This window comes from Trachurus japonicus, chromosome 17 (genome assembly GCF_045865225.1).
Source record: "Trachurus japonicus isolate A0001 chromosome 17, Traja_1.0".
NCBI classification, from domain to species: Eukaryota; Metazoa; Chordata; class Actinopteri; order Carangiformes; family Carangidae; genus Trachurus; species Trachurus japonicus.
Genome location: NC_140923.1, coordinates 4,205,670 through 4,223,730, shown reverse-complemented (window position 1 = coordinate 4,223,730; position 18,061 = coordinate 4,205,670). Strand labels below are relative to the sequence as shown.

The 18,061-nt window shown below is 42.1% G+C and overlaps 1 protein-coding gene and 1 long non-coding RNA gene across 2 annotated transcripts in view; one reads left to right on the top strand and one right to left on the bottom strand.

The window, feature by feature from the left end:
* LOC146969817 (uncharacterized) overlaps window positions 1–18,061 on the bottom strand; it is a 33,969-nt gene that overhangs the window by 7,755 nt on the left and 8,153 nt on the right. The gene's annotated exons all lie outside the window — the stretch shown is intronic.
* LOC146969818 (uncharacterized) lies at window positions 8,448–13,762 on the top strand. Its single transcript, XR_015038089.1, has 3 exons — window positions 8,448–8,561; window positions 9,929–10,033; window positions 13,394–13,762. It is a non-coding gene; the product is annotated as an uncharacterized LOC146969818 (long non-coding RNA).

The following is an 18,061-nucleotide window of genomic DNA, read 5'->3' as shown; positions in this document are numbered from 1 at the left end:
AATAAATATTGTTCATTTATTAACGCTGTAATTCATGTACTATGTTGTTTAAAAATGTACTTCGGTCATTAAGAAAATATAAAAGGTTAACTTTTCCTGTTTTAAAAAAAAGAGAGAGACTAGAACATTCTCCGGCAGGAAGTATCCCACAGTTCACCGGGACAGTGAAGGAGCTGGCTGCGTTCTCCTCGGCGGAGGAAAATAAATCGATGTTTGGAGACTCGGACTAAAGGTTGGCCCAGATATTGTACTGCAAGAGAGACTTTAAGCGACCAGAACACTCTTTTCACGTATTTCAGTCGAATGTGTGTAGTTTACACGACGGTGAAGTATTTTTCTCAGAGCCGCGACAACGTGGTTCTCTGCCATTAGCTCCGCCGGTAGCTCCGACATTAGCTTAGCAGTGTGGCTAGTTAGCTCCTCGGCAGAGAGACCAGACGGTTTCACAACTCGGACACGGACGGAGGAGGTTTCCACGGGACATTCGTGCGCGTGTGAGGACGGACTGGACGAACGGGACGAGCAGACGTGTCGGCGGCCGGAGACGGGGACGTGTCGAAGGACGCCGAAGGACGCTGGTGGCGGGGAGCTGCCTGAACATCACTCTGCGGCCTGGCTGGTTGCACCGCCATGTTACTTCTGCACGGAGAGGTTGCGTGAGTACTTGACAGTGGACCGAGACAGACTGTGACTGTCCGGGTTTTCAAAGTTAACTTTTCCGTTCATAATTGGATTAAACTTCATGTGCACCAACTCTTCAAATGGGCCCCAACGGTTAAATTATCCAAGCGCTTGGGTTTAGATTTTTTATTTTGGTATAAAGATCATCTGTGTGAACTGTTAAAAATATTTTGGTACAGGTGTGGGTATTACTACTGCATTTTGAGAGTACAAGAACACTGTTGGGTTATATTTTTTTGCATTTTGAGTACTGAAATCATAATTCTGAACAGTTAAAAGGTGTGTAAAAATATTCAGACCACATCAAGGTAATTAGTTCATGGTAATGGTTTATTAAAAAGATAAACAAGAGTTGATTTGGGTTTAAAACAAAACTAAAAAACTTCATTTCATAGGTTTATTGTTTCATTAAAAAGATTGAGGTTGAGAAACTTCATAACTGTGTTTTTGGATCTTTGCTAAACTTAAAGGTACCATTACTAAAAACAAACAAAGGGTTTAAATAAAAAAATAAATGTTTGTGTCTTACCCTTTACCTATTGTGGTTTAACATTCTTTTGAGAGTAATTCATTTCTGAGGGCTTACATAAATTTTGCTAGTGCTCACATAGCATAGTAAGTTTCAGTGGAGGCACCGCGCTAGTTTCCTTTTTCCCACTCTAATATAAAGTCCCTTGGTTAAAGACCCCAGCAAATTCACCATCTTAAGCTGAGAACCTAGGACCTGTTTATTTTATCTAGTGTAACCACAGTGTATATTGAACATTAAGGGAAAAAGGGGTTACATTTTGGAGGCACCGCTGGGATCGGGTTGTTTTTTTTTTTCCCCCCTCTGCTACACAAGGGACGGTGTCAAACAGTGAGTTGTATGAAAACAGTGATTTTTTTTTTCTTGTGCTCTTGTAGTTTAGTGCTTGCATCGCTTCAAACATGGAGCTCAAAAAGGCTGTGGAATGGAGCAGAGAGTTGAATGTTAGACCTTCCCGCGCCATTGTATTGAGTAATGTACCCATAGATGTTGTGGATGATACCGTTGAGAAAGTGTTGGACACAGTGAAAGTTTTTGGCCAGACTAGGATTTGTGGACGCCGTGGAGACACCACTGGTCTCAAGTTATTCATACTAGTGGAGACCAGAACTGACACAGACCCTGCTAGTGTACCTCCTGAAGTAGGCATTGTAGGAGAAGCTGGGCCTTGGACTGTACACTTAGTTCATAGTCTTGCTGCACAGGATCCTGATGCAGAGTTTCAGTCAAAGTTGTTGGCCCTACTACAACAAGAAGGTAAAACCTTAGATGACATTAAGTCCATTGTGTCTGAAGAGCCACCAGCTAGATCAGATCTGAACGCAGATTTAGTGAATGCTATTGGTAGGCTGGTAGACAAGTGTTGTCAGGGACCCGCTGATGGGCCTGGTTACAGAAAGCTGAGGTTGTTTTCTGGTTTGAAACCTGTTCCCTCAGGCGAAGAAGAATACGATGCCTGGATGGAGCAGGCCACTCAAATGATTAGTGAGTGGCAGTGTAGTGATGCAGCTAAGAAGCAGCGCATTGTTGAAAGTTTGAAGGGACCTGCTGCTGATATTGTTAGGTTTCTGAAAGTCAGTAATCCCTCTGCTACCGCCACAGACTACTTAGTTGCCCTGGAGACAGCCTATGGTACTACAGAGAGTGGGCCAGATCTCATGGCTAAGTTCAGGCACACCTACCAAGAGGATGGAGAAAAACTATCTGCCTTCTTGTATCGGCTGGATAAGCTACTCCATCGAGCCTTACTGAAAGGTGGCATTGAGTCTGCAGGCATGAACCGAGCACGGATGGAGCAACTGGTTAAAGGTGCATTGACCACTGACATGGTTGCTTTACGTGTTAGGATGAGCCACACTCTACAGAACCCGCCTTCTTTTTCCCAGCTGATGAAAGAAGTGAGAGAAGAGGAGAACTGGATCAGCGGTCGAGAGAGTGTGAAAACAACCGCTAAAGTTAAAACTTCTACTGTTCCTGATACATCTTCAGTCTCTGGGCTGGATAGTTTGAAACAAGAAGTCAAAGAGCTGTCTTCACAGGTGTCTAGACTACTGAGAGTAGCTACTGTAACTTCTAGCCCTGATGTGTCACAGACCAAGACCAGGTCTAACATGCATGTGTCGGAGGTCGCTGCTCAGAGTGCCCCGCCTAAGGTCAAGACCTTTAAGTCCACCAATTCAGACATCTTTTGTTATAAGTGCGGTGAAGATGGGCATACAAGGAGAGAATGCCAAGGCTCTGAGGACTTGAGGAAAGTTAATCAGAAACTGCTGAAGAGGCACAAGAACCAGGGAAACTCTGCCGGAGCTCGGTGAAGGAACGGCATGGAGCTCCAAAAGAAACTCGTTCCACAAACTGTTCATCTGCTGCAACGTCCAACCTACCTCAAGGCTTGGTAGGTCCCACCTCTGTTGTACCTGTTTTGATAGAGGGAGTGTACGCAAAAGCATTGTTAGATAGTGGATCACAAGTCACTATACTGTACAAAAGCTTTTACAACACTTACTTGAAACATTTAGCAGTTCAACCTGTCGAGAATCTTGAGATATGGGGGTTAAGTTCTCACAAATACCCTTATGATGGTTACCTACCAATCAGCCTTGAGTTCACTGAAAGTGTTGCTGGCGTGCCTCAGACTGTTGACACATTGGCTTTGGTGTGTCCAGATCCGGTAAAGGATGAAGGCATAGCACTTCTTGTAGGCACAAACACCAGTCTAGTGAAACAGTTGTTTGACTCCTGTAAACAAGAAGCAGGTGACAGATTTTTGAGCACATTAAACATTCATCCAGTGATCAGAGATGTTTATCAGTCACTTGCACATACAGATATTTCTCCAGACGAGACTGAAAAGCATGGTACTGTGTGGTTTATGCAGCACAGGCCATTGACTCTTAAACCAGGAAGACAGTTACATGTTACAGGCAAAGCTAAGTTTCCTGGTGAGTTCAATGACAAGTTAGCACTTGTAGAGCAGCTTAAAGACTCGTCAGATGGCAAGCTCCGAGTGAGACCAGAAGTACACCCAGCATCAGTTGTGTACAACAAACGCATCACAGTGACTCTCAAAAACACTTCAGCTGAGGAGGTCGTCCTGAAGCGTGGGACTCCTCTGGCTCATGTTTTTCCTGTTTCGATGGTTCCGCAAGTGGCCACCAGGGCGGAAAAGGAATCATCCAATGCACTCACCGTTTCTTCGTTCGACTTTGGAAATTCTCCGATGCCTGAGGATGCTAAAAGTCGTCTTTGCCATAAAATGTTGGAGAGGCACGATGTCTTTTCATGTCATGAGTGGGACGTGGGATGTTCAAAGAGTACAGAACATGAGATCAGGTTAACAGACACAAGACCCTTCAGAGAAAGATCTAGGCGCTTGCCACCTGCTGATCTAGAGGATGTTCGCAAACATTTGCAGGAACTTAAAGGGCACGGCATCATCTCGGAATCCCGAAGCCCGTACGCGTCACCGATAGTGGTGGTTCGAAAGAAGACTGGGAAAGTAAGAATGTGTGTCGATTATAGAACTTTGAACCAGCGAACTATACCCGACCAGTATACTGTTCCCAGAGTTGAAGATGCGCTCCACTCATTGTCAGGAAGCAAATGGTTCAGTGTTTTAGACTTGAGGAGTGGATACTACCAGATTCCAATGAGTGAGACCGACAAGGAAAAGACAGCCTTCATATGTCCCCTTGGCTTTTACCAATTCGAACGAATGCCTCAAGGAATCTCGGGAGCACCCGCGACATTCCAGAGAGTGATGGAACGAACCATTGGAGATATGAACTTTCTGGAAGTTTTAGTGTACCTGGACGACCTGATTGTTTTTGGTAAAACCATCGAGGAACATGAAGAGAGATTGTTGAAAGTCCTGGACAGACTTAAGGAAGAGGGTCTAAAGCTGTCGTTGGATAAGTGCCAGTTCGGCCGAACATCAGTCACTTACGTCGGGCACATAGTGTCAAAAGATGGGATTGCCACTGATCCGTCAAAAATAGACGCCGTCGTCTCATGGCCCAGACCCAAGACCGTGACCGAGCTCAGATCCTTTTTAGGGTTCTGCGGCTACTATCGCCGTTTTGTGAGAGATTTTTCAAAGCTCTGTCGACCTCTCAATGGGTTGCTTCAGGGGTATCCCCCTAGTGCCCGCGCAAAGAAAATGAAAGCTGGACAGCCAGTCGATCACAAGTCCTTTTTCAAACCCTCAGAACCTTTCGGGTCCCGGTGGACTGAGCGATGTGAAAGTGCCTTCCAAGAGCTAAAAACCCGGTTGACACAGGCACCTGTTTTAGCGTTTGCCGATCCCCAGAGATCATACGTGTTGCATGTTGACGCTAGCACAGACGGCCTGGGTGGCGTGTTGTATCAGTCGCATGAAGAGGGGCTGCGGCCCGTTGCGTTCATTAGCCGAAGTTTGTCACCTTCTGAGAAAAACTATCCCGCACATAAATTAGAGTTTTTAGCTCTAAAGTGGGCCGTCGTAGACAGACTACATGACTACTTGTATGGCGTGGATTTTGAAGTGAGAACTGACAACAATCCCTTGACCTATATTCTGACGTCAGCAAAACTCGATGCCACAGGGCACAGATGGCTATCGGCGCTGTCCACTTACAACTTCAGTCTTAAATATAGGCCAGGGCGAAACAACATCGACGCAGACTCGCTATCCAGGCGTCCCCATTCAAGTTTGTCTGATGCTGGTGAATGGCATGAGATACCTGTTCCCGGAGTGCGAGCACTTTGTCAGTCTGCCTCCACAAAGGAAGGAGCAGGTCATCTCAATGTCATTCAGCAGATCGGTACTCATGTCTCCGCTTTGCCCAAAGCGTTCTGTCACACCGCAGCTGTAGCGACAGATCAACTGCCCAAGTTCAGTCCAAGTGAACTGCTAGCTGCTCAGAAAAATGACCCTTGCATGCGAGAAGTGTTGGTTGCTATACAGCATCGCAAAACTGCAGATAGCATTCAGCTAGATCACCCTGACCTCAGACTTTTCAAAAGAGAATGGGACAAGTTGTCAGTCGAGCAAGAGCTCCTGTACAGAACATTAAAGTTGTCTGACGGACGTGTCAAAAAGCAGCTCGTACTTCCTAAACAGTTTCACAGTTTCGTTTTGAACTCGTTGCATGACCAAACTGGACATTTAGGTTGCGATAAGACATATGCTCTAGTCCGTGACAGATTTTTTTGGCCACGCATGAAAGTTGATGTTGAGTCTCACTGTAAGACGTGCGAGCGGTGCATAAAGAGGAAGACCTTGCCACAAAAAGCTGCACCATTGTCTCACATGCACAGCTCAGGTCCCCTTGATCTTGTATGTATTGATTTTTTATCCATTGAACCTGACAGCAAGAATGTGTGTAATGTGTTAGTTGTAACAGATCACTTTACGCGTTATGCGCAAGCTTTCCCTACTCGTGATCAAAAAGCTATAACCGTAGCAAAAACATTGTGGGAGAGGTATTTCATCCATTATGGTCTTCCCGCCCGCATACATTCAGATCAGGGGAGGGATTTTGAAAGCCAGCTGGTGAAAGAAATGTTGACGATGTTAGGGGTAAAGAAATCCCGAACTTCTCCCTACCATCCCCAAGGTGATCCACAACCGGAAAGGTTTAACCGGACACTTTTGAATATGTTGGGAACCTTGGATCCGAGTCAAAAGCAGAAGTGGAGTCAGCACATCGCTCACCTCGTGCACGCTTATAACTGTACTCCCAACGAAGCTACTGGGTTCTCCCCATACTTTCTCATGTTCGGGAGAGAAGCAAGACTGCCCGTGGATGTGTGTTTTGGTGTGTCTGCAGATGGTACGTCAGCGGCTTCACATAACAGATATGTATCGAAGATGAAGAAGGAGCTTCATGCAGCATATCAGTTGGCCCAGAGCGCAGCTGATAAGATGAATCAAGGAAACAAAGACAGGTATGATCAAAAAGTGAGATACCACAGTCTAAACTCTGGAGATAGAGTGCTAATCCGTAATCTCGGACTAAAAGGAAAACACAAATTGGCGGACCGATGGAGTGCGGATCCTTACCTGGTTGAGAGCCAGATGTCAAACCTCCCTGTGTATCGACTAAGACCTGTGGATGGAAATGGACCAATCAAAGTGATGCATCGGAATCACCTCCTGCCCTTAGGACAAGATGTTCGGTTGAGTGCTGGAGAAATCCCCAAGCCTGCTTGTTCTCGAAGAGCTATGAGGCGCAGGAAAGCTAAAGAAAAGAACAAAACTTCGGCTGAAGTTTTAGACCGTGTATCTGATGAACCTCAGAGAGAGCAGTGTTCTTCAGATTCCGAGTCTGAGTTTGGATGCTATTTTGAAGATGTGAACATCATTGAGACAGAGAAATCAGGTGATCAAGAGTTGTTACCTGTAGAGCGAGATGAGACGACCATGGAGTCGGGTGTTGACCTATCAGTAGTGGAAACTGAGCCAGTTGCTGATTTGTCAGTGATATTGTCTGAACACACTGATGGTTTGCCAGTATCGTTGAATCCTACTGATGAGACAAGAGAGTCTGAGTCTTCTGTTGACCTACCAGAAATAGCTGATGTTGAAGTAAATCACGCTGAACCTGTAGAAAATACAGAAAGAGTTCAGATTGCGCCCCCCCTTACGAAAGAAAAATATATTGCAATATATTAGAAAATATCATGTGATATATTAGGCAATATATTCCCATATATGGGATTTAATTTTTATATTTTCCAATATATTGCAATATATGCATGGATCATATATGTGTATATATTGAGAAATATATTGAAATAAAGACCAAAAAGGCACTATATTTTTAAATATTTTATATATTTATATATATATGCATGGATCATATATGTGTATATATTGAAAAATATATTGAAATCAAGGCCAAAAAGGCACTATATTTTTTTTAATGTTTTATATATTTTCATATATATGCATGGATCATATATGTGTATATATTGAAAAATATATTGAGATCAAGGCCAAAAAGGCACTATATTTTTTAAATGTTTATATTTTATACAACATACACACACACACACACACACACATATATATATATATATATATATATATATATATATATATGTGTGTGTGTAAAACATTTAAAAAATATAGTATATAGTATAGTATATGTGTATATTTATAACCCCCCCCCCCCTGTAACAAGTTAAGTAATTTATCTAACATCACAATTAGTCCGAAGCTGAAGGTAAAAATTCAATTAAAGTAAATATCCTGCATAGTTCTCCTCCTCTGTGTCCTCTGATCAGAGCGGTGACCCTAGCAACGGTGTGTTTTACTTAGCAATGGTCTGTGAACCGATTGCAGGTCAGGAATTATTTTTTTTATTAGATATAAAAATAAAAAATAAAATGTTACCACAATGAAACAAAATCCATTGGCTGTCTCATCGTGAGCATTTGAACATGATTGGTTGATCTGACTGACATAATGGCTCTTGGCCAATGACAGCTGTGCGCGCCTTTCCGGCGCCAAATTTGAAAATAACCGTTACTGCTGCGCTGCTGTGAAACGGGAACCGCCGCGACGCACTTCAGTCGTTCAAGAATGACCAGTCATGTGGATTATTTTTACGATACGGATAAATGGACAAACAGTCGGCTGGAACCTGGTCCTAGCGAGAGCTTGAGTGAATTTAAATCCTGCAAAAAATACCAGGTAAGATATTTCTCTGTTATTATTGTGGCGTTGTTGGTGTCAGGGATTCAAACAGGCAGGCTCTGGTGAGAGGGAGGGGGGCTGTGTAACGTTAACGGATGTGAAGTCCTGGACATGTCTCGACATGTCACCATGGAGGGTTTTTTTTTCTTATTCTCCTTGTTCTAACCAACGGTGAGGAGGATGTTTCAGCCGGTACATGGCTTCATTAACGTGTTACAGAGAAAAGGGTTAGAAAGAAAAGAGAGAAAAGCTAATCGCCATTAGCACATGAGCTATCCGGCTTTCAACCCCGTAGTAGCATTCTAGCGAGCGGCTAACTGGTAGCGTTAGCGGCTAACTGGTAGCATTAGCCACCGGTGTAGGCACCAAATGTGGAGGCTCCGGGCTGCCAAAACCGCCCTGACTAATCTGATGTTTGTTAAATCTACAAAACGAATTACCGAACAAACACCACCACTTCTGTGTGCACGCCTCTGCAACTAGTCATGGCTATCGTAGCCGTTAGCTTAGCTGCTGCTGACAGCTAACAGCAGCAGCTAAGCTAACACCAGGACGTCAGCTGTTAAAACCCTCCCGTTGTCGGACACAACATGAAACTACTCCAATTAGCTCAGTCATGTTGTAACAAAGATATCTGCTGGAAAAAATATTTTTTTCATGGGCTGTTTATTGAGTTATTTAAGACACTGTTTTGAACACTGTGTAAACATAAGTGAAAGTTCCTTTAGAACAGTGGTTCCCAAACGGGGGGGGGGGGGCGGTAAACCGGCTTCGGAATGTGTTTTATTTTGAAAATTAACCGGATTCTTCCGCTGTTTCTTTGTGCGACTTCCTGCCCGGCTTGACAGGCTCGCTCGCGGCCATAGCTCGCGGCTCGCGCGCCGCGCCGCTGCTGCTGTGAACCGGAGCGGCGTGGCTCCGGTGTGACACAGTCGTTAACATCAAAGGGCTCCGCTTCTCGCTACTTCGCGGCTACTCGCGGCGCGCGCGTGTGTGTGTGTGAGAACCACTGCTTTAGAAAACGCACTCTGCTGCAGAAGAAAACAACATGAACTCTGCTAGTAACAGAAACTACTGGAGATGAGACACTACACTGACTGTGGCCTCTTAGCATGGTTACTAATACTCACTCCTGTTAATAAAAGTAAAGTATCACTGATATTAGTGTATACTCGGTTGATGAAGTATTAGTCATCCAGCTGAAAATGATATAGCCTGCAAATAAGCCATCATTAGTGAATCCAGTTTATACACACAGGTGTAATAAGTTCAATTCACCCTTCATAGGTTGGACAAAATAATAGAAACTTTAAAGTCAAAGATATGTGGCAGTAATTTTCATTAGGATATTAGTTCTAAATATAGTGTTATTTGAGTAATAATAATCAGGATCAGCCGCAAAATAAAATAAAAAAAAATCATTCCATCCTTAATACTGTGACACAGCTAAAGATATTTTTGTCCTTGATTAATTAATGTTTTACTCTGTTTCTAATTGACTGAATACTCTTTGTTATGTCAATCTGTATTTTACACAGCCAAGGACCCACAGCAGTGCTCTACCCATGAGATCATCGTGCTGGAGAACCCGAAGTGACAATAGAGCAAAAGATGATGGGGTACAGACTTCAACATGCAAACAGGTAGGCAAACAGACCAAGAATTATGGCAAATGCATTTTGCTTCTTAAATTTTTTCATTAAACCTAGTTCAGATTAATTTCAGTTCAAGTTTTTAAAGTGATAGTTCACCCAAAATTGAAATTGCACTCATTATCTACTCACCCTCATGTCGACTAAGGGCTGGGAGGAGTTTCAGAGTCCTCAGTGGCTTCTCTCTTACAGGGGGTCTCGACGTAGCAGTGCATGTCCATATAACGGTTGCAAATGGATACCAACTGTCTTCATAACAAAAAGACACACCAAAAAACATCCAAATACCTCCATGCTGCTCGTATGTAATGTTCGTCTTGTATTGAAGCCCCGAAATGCGAAATTGTCCCAAAAACAATGAAATAAGTCAATTTTTCGAGCTTCTCGAAGCTCTTCTTCCCGGTTCGTCATATTTGGACGAACCAGGGTCTGTTCTCTTCCCAGTTCGTCCAAATATGACGAACCGGGAAGAGGAGCTTTGAGAAGCTTCCGCTACAAAACAAGCTTGAAAAATTGACTTATTCAATTTTTTCCGGGACAATTTCGCATTTCGGGGCTTCAATACAAGACGGACATTACATACGAGCAGCATGGAGGTATTTGGATGTTTTTTGGTGTGTCTTTTTGTTACCAAGACAGTTGGTATCCATTTGCAACCGTTATATTGACATGCACTGCTACGTCGAGACCCCCTGTAACTCAGAGAAGCCACGGAGGACTCTGAAACTTCTCCCAGCCCTTAGTCGACATGAGGGGGAGTAGATAATGAGTGAAATTTCAATCTTGGGTGAACTATCGCTTTAAATGTATAGCACCATCCCATACAGAAGTAATTGAAATTTCCACAGGACTGATGCTGGCTAGCCTCGCATCACCAGGCTCTTCAGACAAGCGAAGAGCCTGGTGTCAGTTACCTCCCAATTAGTCTGCATTCTGGTTCCTGTCTGTAGCTGATACCGAAATCACCAAATTCACCAAAATAAAAGTATTCACCAACATAAAACTTATAAAATAACAGGGTACCCGCGGGGTCTTAAAAACTTGAAAAAGTCTTAAATTTGATAACTATAAATTAAGGCCTTGAAAAGGTCTTAAATTTAGTTTACAAGTCTTAAATTTCATTCTCAAAGGTCTAGGGGTGTAACGGTACATGTATTTGTATTGAACCGATTCGGTACGGGGCGTTCGGTTCAGCACAGCGCTGTGAACGAGTGAGTTTCGGTACAGAAGTTGTGTGTGTTTACAGTCCGCCTGCAGCTACACGTGCAGCCCGTTTACGTCGTGGCTATCGCTAATGCTACTGCTAATGCTACCGCTAGCGAGAAAACAGAGGCTTGAAGACCCTCCTACTTTTGGGAGGAATGGAGGTGGAGGTGGGGGGGCTGTGGCTCCTATCTCCTCTCTGTCTGTCTGCCTGTCCGTCTGTCTGTCTGTCTGTCTCTCTCTCTGTGTCTGTGTTGCGCACAAGCTCCAGTACATGTGGATCTGCTGCAGATGCTGTCAGTGCCCGATCCGTACCCGGAACACGATCCGTTCCAGCGCTTCTGCGCATGCGCCGTTTTACGGCATTAGCTTCAAAGCTATGCTAACTGATAGCCTAGCAGTAGAGCAGCTAAAAGTCCGCTGTAGCGTTGTTAAAACGTCACTTTATTAATTTTAAATATTTTTTCATGCGAGAAAGTCACAGTTTAGAGTCCTAATCTGTGGTCAGTTTATCCAACTGACGTCTGTTTGGAAGTTTGCTCCGGTTTTGGGAGAAGTGCAGAGCTAGCTGGGAGCAGAGCTGGGAGCATAGCTGGGAGTAGCCACCGGGAGCTAACGTTAGCTCGCTGCTCGGCTCATCTCAGAGGCAGCAGCCGGCCGACTGAGGTGATCGACCGATTAACTGATCGGTCTACATTACATTTAATTTAATCAGAAATAGAACAGAGGGGAATTCGTTGCGACGTGCTTGTGTTTTTCCTCATAGATCGTCTCTGTTTTCATCCATATCCGCGGTGTCTGCCGTAAACTAAAAGAAGGGGGGGCATGTGCGTGCGCATGCGCAGAAGCGTCCTGGAACGGATCGTGTTCCGGGTACGGATCGGGCACTGACAGATGCGCCCAGAGCAGGCACACGTCGCTGCTGTGTTGACACTACGCACTGTGCCTCGTGATGACCCGCGTTATTCATTCATTTATTTATTTGCGGCCGAACGGTTGCATCGTCAGGCAGCCGTTGTGGCATTTGCCCACATTGCCCTATGGTCAGTCCGTCACTGGCTCGAACTGTTAGTGAAAAATCATTGTAAGGCTGTATGTTTTGTTATTTTGAGAATAATTTATTGAACTTATTAGGCAGCACTTTACAACAGTAGCCTTTTATATTTTTTTCATATTTTGTATAATGGCTTGGTTTAGTTTAATAAGTTTATTTGTATCAGGGACAGAATGTACCTACAACATAGCATTAGTAGGTGAGTAAAATAATTACATTTGACTAAAACATGTAAATTTGGTTTAGAAAAATTCCTAATAAACAACAAGCAAATTTATGTTTTGCATTTTGTTCTCTTACCGAAAATGAACCGAACCGAGACCTCAAAACCGAGGTGCGTACCGAACCGTGATTTATGTGTATCGTTACACCCCTACAAAGGTCTTATTTTTTATCTATCTGCATGATACATCGCAACAACATAACTGTATCTACTTGCAAAAAATCATGGAATGCTGCGTTGGCAAACGTAAAATGACTGTTGCGAGGTTGGTCTTAAATTTCATTAGATGTGGTCTTAAAAAGTCTTAAATTTGAGTTGCAAAATTCTGGGGGTACCCTGAATAAACATTAACTTGTAATACAATAAAAGCAAAATGTCAATTTAATGGCTCGGGGACTTTCTTGTAAATTATATTCCTTAAATTAAAGAGTTTTACCGCATTTTATTAGCTTGGTGCTTTTATTTTGAAGGAAAGGTCTGTCTCTCTCGCCCTGGATCCGTTTCCTACCAAAACAGCGAGTCAACGGCCCCAGACTAGATGCTGGCTGACTGAGTGATAGAGTTGAGGGAAATCATTGACTATACAGCTGAATACCGACTGAATACTAACATTAAACTAGTGGTCTATTATCTTGTTTTTACTGGTGTGGAGTCTGGACTCCAGTAGGGATAGGCATTTCAAGCGAAAGTATTTGATAATCGCGGAGTACTAATCGATTGACTCTTTGACCCCCCTCCAAACCCCCTGTGAATGATCTGATGTTTGATGTTAGGTTGAACATTAGAATGAAGCAAAGGACGTCAGAGCATTTTATACAGATAATTTAAATAATATTTAAAAATTTCTTTTTTTTTCTCTATTTTTCCCTAGATGCACCAAGGAGCCAGCTGATTACTACCAATTGGAGGGTGGACATCTCTTCATCTGCTACATACATACATCTGCTTTATCTGCTACATCAATTTTCTTTTGGCTATTTATTTCTTTTCCACAGTTCCAAAAGTATATGTATTGTCTGTTCAATGGCATTCTTTAAAAATGTTGCACTGTTCAGAAATGTAGAGTCAGTCACATTTCCTTTGTCTGACCATATGCCAGGCCTGTTGGCAGGGTTCTTACGGATCCTTAAAAAGTCTTAAAAGGCATTGAATTCATTAATCTAAAAACAAGGCCTTAATTGGCATTAAAATGTCTTAAATCAATTTTTCAAAAGTCTTAAAAATGTTAACACTTGGTAAGTGGTATTTTATGGTGGCCGTCAACGCTAAATTTCTCACAGCCACCAGATTCCGAGTCAGTGGTGTTTTTTTTGTTTTTTTTTCGGACTTTTTATGCATTTATTTTGAAAGGACAGCTGGAAAGAGACACAATCCAATGTTCATGTAGCAGTCACTTTACCTTGGATCACATAGGAAAGTGGGTAAAATTGTCCCTAACCCTATGTAATTGATGTGAGGTGTTTCTTTTTTTTCTGCATTTGTGTTTATTATGAAGTTGGTCTTAAATTTAATTTCAAGTGGTTTTAAAAAAAGTCTTAAATTTAACTTGGCTTAAGCTGTAGGAACCCTGGTTGGGGTTTTAATAGGCCTGTATAGCTCCCTACCTCAAACTGGGTTCAGTATCTGTGCCTGATTAAAAGAAAATAAAGGTTGCTTTTGATAAATTACCCAGTCTGTGTTAATATGTGGTATAAAGGTTTGTGCACATATTGCAGTTTGCATATTTAAGTATTCATCCACAATATATTGAACACATATGTCATGTTTTTGTTTCCATAATTTTCCATATATTAAATATATTCCACAATATATTGAACACATAGCCATACATATATTTCATGTATAATTTTACATATATTTAAAATATATTCTACCATATATTGAACATACATGTGACACTATATCTTTTCATATATTATCAATACATTTTATCATATAAATCTGAATACATTATGGTGGATATTTATAAATATAAAATCGCATATATTTTGGGATATATAAACCCATATATTATATATTCAGGTTTAATATATTTCAATATATTGAAAGGGGCAGTTTTTTGTATATTTTGCAATATATTGCAATATATTACAATATATTACATCAATATATAATATGTTGTATAATATATGTGTCATCAATATATTTTTCCATATATTGCAATATATAATATGTTGTATAATATATGTGTCATCAATATATTTTTCCATATATTGCAATATATAATATATTGTATAATATATGTGTCATCAATATATTTTTCCATATATTTACAATATATAATATATTGGAAAATGTAATGGAAGAATAATATATTACAATATATTACAATATATTGCAAGTAATATATTGGTAAATATATTTTTCTTTCGTAAGGGCCCAGAGGTAGCAAAAGTAGGTCTTGAGTCCTCGTGTGTACCCAGAAGGTCAGAGAGAGATAGAAAACCTGCTGAAAGGTTTACCTATGATACTTTAGGAGAACCCACCAAAGAAGTTGTGACTGCCCCTACGAGTTCTGTACAGTCAGTGTACGTGGGTAGCATCTTGTTTCCTGATCGTTACAATAGATCACATGTGTGGTGGTGTACACCTCAAGCTTTATGTAAGACTTGTGGAAGTTTACCAAAACTCTTGCCTTGCACTTAAAATACTATACATTTTGTTTCATTTTGAGTGTTTGTATAGGACAGCATGGGGGCATGCTGATATTTGGTGGGGGGAGTGTGTAGGGTTCTCTAAAAATCTCTAAAAATGTGTATAAACGTTCATTTTTTATTTTACTGGGTTTTCGTAATCTCAGGGATGTTAAAAATATACAGATTATCCCTGTTATATTGCTGTTAGAAGACAAAACAGAGTAGGACTTCATTTCCCAGAATCCTCTGGTCTTTATCGTTTTGCAATAGTCCTATTAAAATAAATATTGTTCATTTATTAACGCTGTAATTCATGTACTATGTTGTTTAAAAATGTACTTCGGTCATTAAGAAAATATAAAAGGTTAACTTTTCCTGTTTTAAAAAAAAGAGAGAGACTAGAACATTCTCCGGCAGGAAGTATCCCACAGTTCACCGGGACAGTGAAGGAGCTGGCTGCGTTCTCCTCGGCGGAGGAAAATAAATCGATGTTTGGAGACTCGGACTAAAGGTTGGCCCAGATATTGTACTGCAAGAGAGACTTTAAGCGACCAGAACACTCTTTTCACGTATTTCAGTCGAATGTGTGTAGTTTACACGACGGTGAAGTATTTTTCTCAGAGCCGCGACAACGTGGTTCTCTGCCATTAGCTCCGCCGGTAGCTCCGACATTAGCTTAGCAGTGTGGCTAGTTAGCTCCTCGGCAGAGAGACCAGACGGTTTCACAACTCGGACACGGACGGAGGAGGTTTCCACGGGACATTCGTGCGCGTGTGAGGACGGACTGGACGAACGGGACGAGCAGACGTGTCGGCGGCCGGAGACGGGGACGTGTCGAAGGACGCCGAAGGACGCTGGTGGCGGGGAGCTGCCTGAACATCACTCTGCGGCCTGGCTGGTTGCACCGCCATGTTACTTCTGCACGGAGAGGTTGCGTGAGTACTTGACAGTGGACCGAGACAGACTGTGACTGTCCGGGTTTTCAAAGTTAACTTTTCCGTTCATAATTGGATTAAACTTCATGTGCACCAACTCTTCAAATGGGCCCCAACGGTTAAATTATCCAAGCGCTTGGGTTTAGATTTTTTATTTTGGTATAAAGATCATCTGTGTGAACTGTTAAAAATATTTTGGTACAGGTGTGGGTATTACTACTGCATTTTGAGAGTACAAGAACACTGTTGGGTTATATTTTTTTGCATTTTGAGTACTGAAATCATAATTCTGAACAGTTAAAAGGTGTGTAAAAATATTCAGACCACATCAAGGTAATTAGTTCATGGTAATGGTTTATTAAAAAGATAAACAAGAGTTGATTTGGGTTTAAAACAAAACTAAAAAACTTCATTTCATAGGTTTATTGTTTCATTAAAAAGATTGAGGTTGAGAAACTTCATAACTGTGTTTTTGGATCTTTGCTAAACTTAAAGGTACCATTACTAAAAACAAACAAAGGGTTTAAATAAAAAAATAAATGTTTGTGTCTTACCCTTTACCTATTGTGGTTTAACATTCTTTTGAGAGTAATTCATTTCTGAGGGCTTACATAAATTTTGCTAGTGCTCACATAGCATAGTAAGTTTCAGTGGAGGCACCGCGCTAGTTTCCTTTTTCCCACTCTAATATAAAGTCCCTTGGTTAAAGACCCCAGCAAATTCACCATCTTAAGCTGAGAACCTAGGACCTGTTTATTTTATCTAGTGTAACCACAGTGTATATTGAACATTAAGGGAAAAAGGGGTTACACTAACCAAACTCGCAATATTATAGCGTGCGCAAACAATATAGCGCCCGCTATCTGGGATCTTAGTAAATCCGGCCCTTAGCGTGCGGCCGTGTCTGTGTATCTATGTGCAGGCAGAGATCAGAGATGGTGTTTTAAATAACAATGCTAGCGTTTCACCAGCTCTCATCTCTGCCAGTCAGCCTCTCAAACTGCCGCCTCTCTCGCGTGCGGGCGCACCGCACGTAGACACACGTGAGAAGAAAAAAAAATGCGTTAATTTTTTTAACGCGTTAATTTTTGTGTAGTTAATTAATCGTAATTAATGCGTTAAAGTCCCGGCCCTAGTAAATTGTAATGTAGCAGTGTTAGGCGGCTTACAGTCACTGACTCGCTCGGTAGAACACTTCTCTCCACATCCCTGTGTCTTTCTTCAGCTGTCCTCTCAGCGTTATTAACGCGTTAACGCAAAATGATTTTAACAGCACAGCGCGAGAGGCTGCTTCTCTCCAGACGTGATCACACAGACGTGTGTGTGTGTGTCCGCAGCTGCATGATCCGGTCTGAGACATGAAACTCATGGACTGAGGAGTCGTCCCACTGTGGTCTGCACGTCACACCAACGATCGTACATTTGTAGGAGGAAGTTGTAGTTGCTGTTGTAGCCGTTGTTGTGGTTGTGCGCGACGTAGAGCTGCCGCTTCCACTAGCGAGTTTTCTTTTTCCTTTCCCCAATCGCACGTTCATTCAGCCTGGTGAGGGAGGGAGGAGGGGAAGGGAGGGGACTTGTTTTTCTTATCACCAAACGAGGCTGCTCTCTCTCTGACAGCTGCCCACTTGTTTATATCTGATCTGCTCCGCCACTGGCTCCATCTAGTGGCCGAATTAAGAATTTGGATTTGCGTTAATGCTCCTTTAAAGTGTCTATTTTCATAATTTAAAAAAAAAGCAAAAAACGTAAAATTACACAGCAGCTTTGATTTTGAATAATGACTTAAACCAACACTAAGTAACTTTTCAACCTTCATATAATATTTTTATAACTTTTGTGATGGTACATCGACTTACAACAGGTTGAATGACACCTCTGTCATGGCCTGAGGGTCTGTATTGCCTTCACTGGCACTAAACAGCTTCCAGGTGGATGGTAGGAACTAGAGCCGTCAATCTTCCCCCGAAA